Here is a 12732-nt window from a genome sequence, read left to right as displayed (position 1 = left end):
GCTGGCTCAGTTGTAGCTAACATTCCAGGACTCAAGGGGTCATGCAAAGGATTTGCGGCTTGGCATCATGAAGAGAGTCTATGAGAGGCTAAATTGGCCTACTTGCAAGGGAAGACCCCAGTGTATTGGAGATGCCAGTGCCATGGGATGATGACCAAGAACAGCAGCAACAGTGGAGTGGATCAACCTGAGCTTAGAGTGCTACAGAGGGCAGAGCTGGAGAAGTAATGCCAGCCCTTTGGAGGAGCCCAGAAGATCATGTATGGATCCCAGACATTGAAACAAGAAGCTGTGAGGTTGCCTTGGCGACTCAAAGATGTTCAAGATGCCAGAGCTGTGGGATATCTGCTGAGGAAATCTGAGCTGAGGGATACCTGTCAAGGAAAGCTGCTGACAGGGAGTGGAACCAGCTCAGGAGAAAGAATTTTGTTGCAGTCAACAAAGATGAAAAAGGAATTGGAGATCTGAAGACTGCTTCGACATCAGACATGGAGATGCAGAGTTTGGAGTTTGCCTAGCTGGTTTCCTTTCTTGCTTTGGGAATTACAGTTAAGTGATTTGATGAGTCTCAGAAAAGACTTTGAACTTTGAACTTTTAACATTGGCGAGACTGCTATAGACTATGAGAACTTTGGATGTTAGACTAAATGTACTTTTTTTTTTTTATTATGCTGTGGTTAGGTATGGCTCCCATAGACTCATGTGTTTGAAAAAGCCTATGGAGGGTCAGGGAGGGAAATGTGGTAGTTTGTATATGCTTGGCCTAGGGAGTGGCACTATTAGGAGGTGTGGCCTTGTTGGAGTAGGTGTGTCACTGTGGGTGTGGGCTTTAAGACCCTAGTTAGCTGCCTGGAAGCCAGTCTTCCCCTAGCAGCCTTCAGATAAAGATGTAGAACTCTCAGCTCCTCCTGTACCACACCTGCCTGGATGCTGCCATGCACTTGCCTTGATGATGATGAACTGAACCTCTGAACCTGTAAGCCAGCCTCAGTTACGTGTTGTCCTTTATAAGACTTGCTATGGTCATTGTATCTGTTCACAGTAGTAAAACTCTAAGGCATATACCTACACATTAAATAAGTAAATAATCAGCCAGCCGGGTGGTGGTGGCGCATGCCTATAATCCCAGCACTCTGGGAGGCAGAGGCAGGTGGGTTTCTGAGTTCAAGGCCAGCATGGTCTACAGACTGAGTTCCAGGACAGCCAGGGCTATACAGAGAGACCCTGTCTCAGAAACACCAAATCCAAAAACAAAACAAAACAAAACAAAACCCAAAACAAAAAAACAACAACAAAAAAGTAAATAATCTTTTTTTAAAAAAATAGAAATTTGTGTATAAAGGGGAAATCTATTGCTGAAATATAAAATGATTTTCAGGCAACTTATTAATGTAAGTATTTATGCTTATGCCCACAGGCCACAGCTTGTCTTTTGGTTTGGTGGGAGAAACTTCTTTTATTTGCATTGGGCAGCAAATACTTTAACTGGTCAAAGTATTGAGAATAAGGGACTGTTGAATGCTCAATCCTGGTTGGGACACCATTTTGCCCCTCTTATGGGTTGAGGAACATCATTGATGAGGGAGAAGAAAAGATATAAGAGGTGGAGGAAAAGGTGCAGTCACATGGACAAAAGGCTCTAAAGCCAGACAGAGTCAGTACTCTCTAGAACTCTAAGAAGTTGTGATTACCTGAATGTGATTAAGCCTTTTTTTACCTTCCCTTAAGGAGTTAGAAATTTATGAGGCCTCAGAGAATGAACTCTGAGGATATGTAGACAGTTAAAACAGTTGCCAGGGGGAGGGTCTCATGAGACTTCACTGGACACTAAGGATCTGTAGAGACCCTAATTAAACTTATGCATTGACCAACTGAAAAAGAATATGAAAATTGAAGACACAGTATTTTGGAAGTATAGGATGATCAGCAGGAGTGGGAATGAGAGGGGGAATCCCAGATCTCCACTTTACTCTCTGGCCAGAGCTTGCCTCCCAGGAGACCTGCTGCCACCCAGGATAACCAGGTGAGATATCTGCACCCCAATCCCCTGCCTGCTGGTACCCTTATAAGCCCAGCAGCTGAGAGAGGTCTGCCCTAGCCCCTCTGTCCTCCATTTCCAAATCATGCTTCTTCCTTAATCCTGGATCTGCATTCCACTCCCCCCGGTCACAGCTCTGCCTGCTTCCCTGGAGGCTTGCTGCCACCTAGGACAATCAGAACAACCAGGACAACCAGCTCTACCTGCTGTCCAGAGGCCTACTACTACCAGAGACTATCAGGGAAGCCAATACCAAAGACAACCAGATAGCTAAATACTGTCACAAGAACACAATAAACAAAAGCCAGGGCAATATGGCACCATCAGAACGTAGCTCTCCTACTACAGCAAGCCTTTGGATATCCTAACACACAGAAAGAGCAAGACAAAGACTTTAAATCTCATCTTATGAAGATGATTGATTGACAGAGGCCTTTAAAGAGGAAATAAATAATTCCCTTAAAAGAAATACAGGAAAATACAATCAAACAGGTGAAGAAAATGAATAAAACTGTTTAAGACTTGAAAATGGAAATAGAAGCAATAAAGAAAACACAAATTGAGGGAATCTTGGAGATGAAAAACCTAGGAAAGAGAACAGGAAATAAAGACACAAGCATCATCAACAGAATTCAAGAGATAGAAGACAAAGTCTCAGGCATAGAAGATACCATAGAAGAAATTGATGCCTCAGTCAAAGAAAATGCCAAATCCAAAAAGGGTTTGACAGAAAACATCTAGGAAATTTGGCACACTGAAAAAAACAAAGCTAAGAATACTAGGAATATCAGAAGATTTCCAGATTAAAGGTCTAGAAAATATCTTCAACAAAATCATAGAGAAAATTTCCCTAAATTTTCTAATCTAAGAAATGGCTATAAATACATAGGAACCATAGAGAACACAAATAGATTGGACCAGAAAAGAAAATTCTCCTGCCACAAAATAATGAAAACACTAAATGTACTGAGCAAAGAAAGAGTATTAAAAGCTGCAAGGGGAAAAGGCCAAGTAACATGTAAAGGCAGACCTATCAGAATTACACTAGATTTCTCAACACAGACTCTAAAAGTCAGAAGATTTTGGACAAATGTCTTGCAGACCCTAAGAGACCACAGATACAGATTCAAGACTAATATACACAGCAAAACTTGCAATCACTAAAGATGGAGAAGCCAAGATATTCCAAGAGAAAACCAAATTTAAGCAGTATCTTTCCACTAATGCAGCCCTACAGAGGATACTAAAAGAAAAACTCCAATATAAGGAAGGTAACTACACCCCCCCAAAAAACACAAGAAATTATTCACAGCAAAACCCAAAGAAAAGAAACACACACACACACACACACAAGCATGCACTTGCACACACATGCTCAGAGACAGAGAGAGAGAGAGAGAGAGAGAGAGAGAGAGAGAGAGAGAGACAGACAGACGGACAGGCAGACAGACAGATGGACAAACAGACACCTTGGAACACAGAGCTTTAAATGAGATGTCTCCATCAAATCCCTGCCCCCAGCGTTCAGGGAAGCCCACAGAGTGTAAGAGATGGAGGGGATGGAGGACACCAAGACGGAGGGCATGATGCCCTCTAAGTCCACATGGCCAACTCTCATAGGAACTCACAGAGACTGAAGCAGCAAGCCCAGTCCCTAAACCAGTCTGCAGATGAGCCTTTGCATCCATACTATAATTTTCAGCTTAAAGCTTTGAAGGGACGCCTGAATGTGTGCTCAAGGGAGTCTCTGATTCTTTGCCCGCTCCAGGGGTTCTCTTATTCTTTTGTTAGCTTCTCATCTCCACCTTTCATATGATGCCTTTCTTTTTATCTTATTATATTTTATTTTGTTATGTTTGTTGTTATCTCTAAGGAGCCAGTTCTTTTCTAAGGAGACACAGAAAGGAAGAGATGGCAGAGGAAGTGGAGAGGAACTGTGAGGTGTTGAGAGAGGGGAAACGCTATTCTGAGTATATAGTATGACAAAAGAACCTGTGTTTAACAAAAACAAAAGGTGAGCAAAAAATAACCTGGAACGTTTACAGACAACAGGAAATGAAACATAACATCATGCAAGCCATGTGAATTAGTTAGGGCCTTACTGCTGTGGACAGACACCATGACCAAGGCAACTCTCATAAGGACAGCATTTAATTGGGGCTGGCTTACAGGTTCAGAGGTTCAGTCCATTATCATCAAGGCAGGAACATGGCAGCATCCAGGCAGGCATGGTGCAGGAGGAGTTGAGAGTTCTGCATCTTTATCTGAAGGCTGCTAGTGAAAGACTAGCTTCTGGATAGCTAGGACGAGGGTCTTATAGCCCACACCCACCTCCAACAACGCCACACCCTCTAATAGTGCCACACACAGGGCTGAGCATATAGAAACCATCACACCATGCTCACAAATTGAAGAAGGTGAGAAAGAAAGAATGTTGTCACACTTTCACAACAAGAGCTTTGTAATAGCAATGGTGTTACAACAGAGAAGGGCTGTTTCACAGGAGGGAAACATGACTTACAGGAAAGCAGAGGAAATGATATGCTTTTCAAAGCATTGTGCCAGGACACTGATTGAACAAGAGTGGAATAGAAGACAGCACATCACACAAGTATATAACTGAAACAGTACAGTGGCATCCTTTCAAAGCCTGCACACAGGACAAAGCACCTCAGAATGGCATATTTTCACACTATTATATCGATGACGGCTGCATCAATATCTAAACTCCATGACAACAAAGCTTACCAGATTCCTCATGCAATTCTGAAGTTGCTTGCTTGAGAATAGCATAGAGTTTGTTCACAGTGGAAGGGGATTTGTTAGGAGCATGGTGAAAATGGAAACACTTTGCCAACACTTGAACTTCCTGAAACAGTGAATGTTAAGATGCACCAGTTGTTGTGATCATAAGAAAGCAGCGTGAGAATGTGCTCCATGGGGTGTGGGGAAGGGGGTTCATCAGCGGGGCCATGCTGAGGCTTCCCTTCCCACTCAGGACCAGCCACAGGAAGCTATAGTATAAAATAGAGTTCATTTTGGGCCTGTGGAGGTGAGTTAAGGGGGTGGTAGAGGTAGAGAAAGGCAGAGAGAAGGAGAGTAGAGTAGAGGCCGGCCATGACCACATGGAGAGAGGGGAAGGGGAGCAGGAAGGGAAGAGCCCAAGAGGGCAAGAGAGGGGGAAAGAGGAGAGTAAGAGAGGCAGAGAGGGGGGATGCAGGAGTGGGCACGCAGCCCCTGTTCTAGTGGGCCAGACCTACCTGGTTGTTGCCAAGGAACTGTGGGGAGGGGCATACCTGGCTATTGCAAGGTCCCTTTGGGGAGGGACTTACCTGGCTGTTGCCAGGTGACTGTGGGGTAGAGCTTAGACAGAATCCTAGCACAAGTACTATAACTCAGGTCTGAATAGATTTACAGGAAAGTATTAAAAAGCACATTATAGTGGCACTAAAACAGGCCACTGGGTGGACAGGAATGGCAGAGAGGAGCACAGTATTCCCATTCACACCTGAATCAGCCCTCAGTGCCACTTTAGGAAAGCACATGAACGTGATATTGAATTGCAACCCAAGAGCGCATTGGCCTATACCCACTTACTGCTACTGCAGTGGTTTCTAAATGCCATCTGTAACGAAGCACAGGAGATTACTTGGACAAGTCTGAAGTTGGTTTCCAGACAACTGTAATGCATAGGTTCCAGCATGGATAGTGATTGTCAACAACGCATTGAAAAGTAATGTCCTTGGACAGCAGGAAGATGTATGGCATAATGGTGGATGTCATGGAGATGTACTGTAACAGAAGTGGTGACTGACTTACAAAAGGGCAGATCCCTGACCTATGGCTGACTGAGTGACAAGAATGGAAGTGGAGAGCACAGCAAAAGCATCAGTCACTGAAGCAGGACAAACAGGCGTCCTTGGAAAAAACAAAAAGTTCCTGTGACTAAAACAGCCAACGGTGGCATATTTGCAAACAGCAATGTGCTACTGCTGTAGAGTTATCTAAGCTCCGTCTACAACAGTGCTGGAGAGATTACTTCGGCAACTCTGAAGTTGCTTATTTGTCAACAGGAGCACCTAAGCCCCTAATGTACAGTGATTGTTAAGGACACAGTGAAGATTATGCTACTTTTACAAAGCAGAACTTACTTTCATAGATGCAGCTTACCAAGAAGCACTGTCCCTTACATGAGGATAATAGACAAGAAAGCAGAGGACCTGAGAATGCTCCAGTAGCACTTACCCAAACCCTTCCTGAACAAGAATGGATAGGAGATCACAGCATAGGCCTGTATAACTGAAGCAGTGCTCTGTGGCATCTCTGCAGCACAAACTGACATGTGACTAAAACGCCTCAAGATGGCATATTTGCAGAAATCTACGCACTGTTACAGCAGCGGTGACTCACCTAACTCCACTTACCAGGAAGCACAGGAGACTATGTGCTAGATCTAAAGTACATCTCAAGTGGATCAGGATAGTTAAGAACACGGTTAAGGGGCTGACTGAAGATCTTCTCCTCTCCTGTTTCCCCAGATCCAAACTGCAGTCTCATCCCCAGCTCTTCTGAAGAATAATTATGGCAGCCTTAACTGCCCACCCTGCCCCTTGATTCCCTTTTCTGTGGTGTCCACAGATCTTCCCATTCCAACCTCCTTTGTCCTTGCTTGGTCCCAGCCTCCAAAACCCACAGCCACCCCCTGATCACCCAAGGAGGACTCCTGCCTGAGAAAGCAATTGACTGAAGTCTGAAGCCCAATTCATACTTCTCCTTCTGTAACTCCACATCCAAACCTTCTCCCAGGTTTATCTTCAGCTGTGTAGCAGGAAACCTGCTGCAGTCTCTTTCTTCTCTGACCTCATCTTCAAAAGATTAAAAATCTTTTCTCCCAAACTTCCTTTGCCCAACTCATTTCATTATCCATACAACAGCCAACCTCAGCAGGCTTTCACTGGGAACAAAGCAGCTGAGCTGGCCAGGGAAATAGATTCACAGAATTTATCCTCTCAGGGAACACACAGCCATACACTTTCCTAAGTTCAGGGAGGAAGAAGCAGTGTGGAGAACTTTTTGGACCACTTCAAGAAATTTAGCAGTAAATCAAGTTTTGTTGATTGTTCACTATCTGATGGTGTTTATGTGTTGAAATCTAGCATGTCTATGATAGTGGTCTATCAACCAGCTTTTGTTTTATTGCCTGTGAATATTATAGGACCTTGTTATTTTGAAAACAGCTTGCAGGTACTGAAAGAAGTGAGTCAGGCTTTAAGCAGAAGCAAGAGGGTAGTGAGCTTGATTATAGCTGGTATAGGAGATTTAATTACATTGATAGCTAGCACCATTGCTTTTGCAATTGCATTGACATAAGAAGTTAAGTCAGCTACTTTTGTTAATCATTAGGTAAAAATTGTTGCTAATGCTCTGAGTATCAGCAAAAAAATTTAGAGAGACATTTGGAACAGCGAATTGATGCTCATTATGATATTATTCAAATAATGAGAGAGGAAGCCATCTTGAGTGTCATGTTGAACACCAGTGTATTTGTGTCTCTTCTAATGTTTACAATGAGAGTTACTGTAGTTGGGCAAAAGTTCAAAGACACTTGCAAGGTAATTGGCGTAATTCTTACACCTCTGTGGATGTTTTAACTTTGTATACTGAGATTTTGAATTTAAAGAATGCTGTTTCACTGCATTTTTATGCTGCAGAAATTGCTGGTAAAATTATTCATGGCTCAAGGTCAGTATTTCCATCTTGGTCAAACTTAAAGAATGGCTTATACAGCTTGATCATGCATGTCCTGGGAATACTTCTACTCCTGCCCATTGTGGTAAACTTGTATTTGGTGGCCCAAATACATAGCTTGAAATTAAAAAGGGATTCCCAGAGAATCATTAACAGGCTCACAGCCAATGATGGGTAAATTCTGTACAGTGCCGTACCAACCTAGGGCAGAATAGCATTGCTTTTGAAAATACTAATTCCATGACTGGTATGGAAGGCAGTTTTCGTCAGAATAACCTAAGACAGAGACAGAGTCAGTCTTGTTTATGAAATAAAAGGGAGAAATGTGGAGAGCTTTTGGTGCAGGTTATAGAAATTTGGCAAGGCCTTGTCACTGGGCTTAAGGAAGTAGGCTCAGAAAAGAATATTCACATTTATGTAATGCAATGATCAAGGTGTAGACAGCCAAGGAATGTGTGACTTCCCTTTTGTCTTGGTAATCCTGATAAGACCCAGACCCAGTGACTTTGGGACTTTGTTTCTTTGCTTTTTTTTTTTTTTTGATTGCTACCTGGTGTGATCTCTTTGTTCTTTACCTTGTTTAATCGCTTTGTCTTTGATCAAAGAACTGACCCTATTCTCTGCTAGGACCTAAAATGGTATGAAAGCTGGCATGAAAAAAATTAAAGCCACATAGGCCTTAGCACAAGTTGGAGTCATGTCATAATGTTGTCAAATCATCTTTTTCTTTTCAGTCTTCACTCCTGCCCTTGAGACCCTGAAGACTGACTGAGCTGGCTTGGTCCAAGCAGAAACAAAGGAACAGAAAACTCACCAAGCAAATGAAAAACCAGATTCATCACCCAGAACTATAAATGACTAGATTCCAGGATGAACACACAATCCTTCACAGCCTGGACAATATGCCTCCACTGGAGCCCAGCTCTCCTCCCACAGCAGTCCTGAATATTCCAACATAGCCAAAGTTCCAGAAAAGGTCCCTGAAACAGCCAGTAAGAAGGTGATAGAGTGTCGTAATGCAGAAATAACACCTGAAAGAAATTTGGGCAAATACAAACATCGAAAAGAAATGAATAAAACTTTTCAAGTTCTGAACATGGAAGGAGAATTAATGAAGAAACCCAAAATGGATAAATTCTGGAAATGAAAAACTGAGAATATGGACAGAAACTACAGTGGCAAGTTTTACCAATGGAACACAAGAGCTGGAAGAAAGACTCTCAGGTATTGAAGACATGATAGAAGAAATGGATACAGCAACTCAAAAATGTTAAATTTAAAAACTAACAGAAAACATACAGGAAATCTCAGATACAATGAAAAGACCACATCTAAGATTAATAGGAACAGAGGAAAGAGAAGAAACCCATCTCAAAAGCAGAGGAAATATTTTAAACAAAATCATAAAAGAAAATTTTACAACATGATCAGTGAAGCAGCTTGGATGGAAGTATTCCTGCCAGGTAGCTCCATAGCCTTCAGTGCACAATGCACCAGGAGAGAGTGATCTCCCAGCATTGCTTTCACTTCTGAGCTCAGAGGTGAGATCTCCACCTTTTCTCTGGAGGGGAAGAGCTAGGAACACAGGGCCATATGATCAGTGGAGCAGCTTGGACAGAGGCCTTCAGGCTTCCATTTATACCAAGGAGCCAGGTGTCTCCACAGCCTTCTGTGCACAGACCCTGACAGAAGAGAGTTGGTCTTCCAGGTGTATGGCCACAGGCTTACAGACCCACAGGAGGGACAACTCCAGGCAGAGACAGCAAGACCAACCAGCACCAGAGGTAACCAGATGGTGAAAGGCAAGCACAAGCACCCTACCAACAGAAACCAAGGCTACCTGGCAACATCAGAACCCAGTTCTCCCACCACAGCAAGTCCTGGATACCCCAACACACCAGAAAAGCAAGAGCTATATTAAAAATCATATCTCATGATGCTGTTTGAGGGTTTCAAGAAGGACTTAAATAACTCCCTTAAAGAAATACAGGAGAACAGGGGTCAACAGGTAAAAGCCCTTAAAGAGGAAACACAAAAATCCCTTAATGAAATAAGGGAGAACATGGGTCAACAGGCAGAAACCCTAAAAGAGGAAACACAAAAATCCCTTAAAGAATTACAGGAAAACACAAACAAGTGAAGGAACTAAACAAAACTATCTAGGATCTAAAAATGGAAGTTGAAACAAAGAAAAAAATCTCAATGTAAGACATCTCTGGAGATAGAAAACCTTGGAAAGAATTCAGGAGTCATAGATTCAAGCATCAACAACAGAATATAAGAGATAGAAGAAAGAATGTTAGGTGCTGAAGATACCATAGAAAACATTGACTCAACAGCCAAAGAAAATGCAAAATGCATAAAGCTTGTAACCCAAAACATCCAGGAAATCCAGGACACAATGAGAAGACCAAACCTAAGCATTTTAGGTATAGAAGAGTGTGAAGATTTCCAACTTAAAGGGCCAGTAAATATCTTCAACAAAATCATAGAAGAAAACATCCCTAACCTAAGGAGAGAGATGTTATGCCCATGAACATAAAAGAAGCCTACAGAACACAAAACAGACTGTACCAGACCAGAAAGTCCTCCCAGCACATAATAATCAAAACAACAAATGCACTAAACAAAGAAAGAATATTAAAAGCAGTAAGGGGGAAAAGGGCAAGTAACTTATAAAGGCAGGCCTATCAGAATTACACCAGACTTCTCACCAGAGACCAAGAAAGCTAGAAGATCCTGGGCAGATGTCATACAGACCCTAAGAGAACACAAATGCCAGCCCAGGCTACTATACCCAGGAAAGCTCTCAATCACCATAGATGGAGAAACCAAGATATTCCATGATAAAACAAATTTACACAATATCTTCCCACAAATCCAGCACAACAAAGGATAATAGATGGAAAATGCCAACACAAGGAGGGAAACTGCACCCTAGAAAAAGCAAGAAAGTAATCTTCTCCCAACAAACTCAAAAGAAGATAGCCATACAGGCATAAAAATAACATCAAAAATAACAGGAAGCAACAATCACTATTCATTAACATCAATGGATTCAATTCCCCAATAAAACAACATACACTAACAGAAATATTTTTCATGTAAATCTTCAATTTTCTCAGAAAATGTTTGTAATTCCTCTTTCAATTAATGTAGTAATTTTCATATGTCTACCGTTTATCTGCATTATTTTTAGTGACAAACCCCAATTTTAACATGTTTTTATGTATTTCTTCTATTTTATCAGAAATGTTTTCAATGTAACTCTCTGTTTTTACCACAAAATGTTTTTAATTCCACCTTCAATTAATTTAGAAATGTTTTATTTGTCTACCATTTTATCTGTATAATTTAGCAAGAAATAGTCAATTTTAACGCGTTTTTCTATATATTTCTTGAATTTTGTCAAAATATTTTCCATGCAAATCTTCAATTTTACCTGAACATGTTTCTGGTTCCAGTTTCAACCAACTTAGAATTATTTTATGCCTCTCATTTTATCTGTATAATTTTCCATGACAATCCTTGATTTTAACATGTTTTTCTACATATTTCACAAATTTTATGAGAAATATTTTCCATGTAATCTTCCATTCTATCATAAAATATTTCTACTTCCTTTTTCAATTAACTTAGCAATGTTTTTATGTCTACCCCTTTACTCTTCAATTTTCCATGAAAATTGTGCATTTTAACGTGTTTTTCTATATATCTCTTCTATTATATCAGAAATATTTTCCATATAAATCTTCAATTGTATTATAAAATGGTTTTACTTCCTTTTTCAATGAAAGAACATGCTTTTGAAAAGAAAGAAGAAAAAAAGGAACTTTTCCTAACCCGGAAGATGGAGATGCCAATAAAGGCATATGAAGCATACAGATGAGAAAATAGAATGGACCAGAAAAGGAAGTCCCTTGGCACAAGATAGTTTAAATATTAAATTTACACACACACACACACACACACACACACACACACATCTTTAAAAAAACAAAAGATGATGCATGTGGTAGACATACCACTAGTTCCAAAACTTGGCAACTAGGCAGAGGCAGGCAGATCTCTCTTGTGTGAGCTATCTAAACTTAAGCAAAAAGAATCATTACAGGGCTGTGTAAGTGAAAGGACCCTTAAGTAAGGCCAGGTATATGCACTCTATAGAAAGAGCAGGCCTTATTTCCATTCAGTTTATTACTTGCTTTGCTTCCCTCTGTGTGAGTTTATCCTGGCGTCCTTGGGCACTGCATGCCCATGGCACATCCGACACATTCTCAGTTACACACTCATACACATGATATTGAAAATAAAGTATTTTATAAGATGTTCCTAAAGACACTTGGCGTCTTGGGCCTGGGCAGCATCGCCGAGGCTCTTCTCGGGACCAGGCTGCGTGGGCAGCTAGGCACCAGGATCCTAGCCTGCGCTGCCAGCATAACCTCCCTCTCAGACTCATGGATATGCAGAAAATACGCATCGGCTTAACAGGATTTGGAGCGTTGTTTTTTCTTTCTGTTCGTTGGAATGATTCTCTTTTTTGACAAAGCAGTTGGAAATTGGATGTTGGAAATGTTCTGTTTGTGGCCGGTTTGACTTTTGTGATTGGTCTAGAAAGAACATTCAGATTCTTCTTCTGGAAGCACAACATGAAAGTCACTAGATTTTCCTGGGCAGTGTGTTTGTGTTTCTTATTCGTTGGCCTTTCATAGGCATGATCTCTGAAATTTAGGGAGGGATTCTTTCTCTTGCTCACGGCCATTTTTCCAGTGGTGGTTGGCATTTTCAGAAGAGTGCCTGTCTTCAGATGCTTCCTAAATCTCCCTGGAATCAGATCATTCGTAGACAAAGTTTGAGAAAGCAACAATGGGATAATAACAAGGGAGCTGAAGAACTTTAAAAATGTATTATTTATAAAGCCGTTTTATGGTGCTTTTGGATCTTAA

At 41.4% G+C, this 12732-nt stretch overlaps 1 pseudogene; it reads left to right on the top strand.

Moving 5' to 3' along the window:
* The first annotated feature begins 12243 nt into the window (after positions 1–12243).
* LOC127675533 (vesicle transport protein GOT1B-like) lies at positions 12244–12732 on the top strand (annotated as a pseudogene).

The sequence above is a fragment of the Apodemus sylvaticus genome, chromosome X, assembly GCF_947179515.1.
Source record: "Apodemus sylvaticus chromosome X, mApoSyl1.1, whole genome shotgun sequence".
Lineage (NCBI taxonomy): Eukaryota > Metazoa > Chordata > Mammalia > Rodentia > Muridae > Apodemus > Apodemus sylvaticus.
Note: the sequence above shows the minus strand (reverse complement) of the source record. Positions and strands in the feature narration are given on the sequence as shown.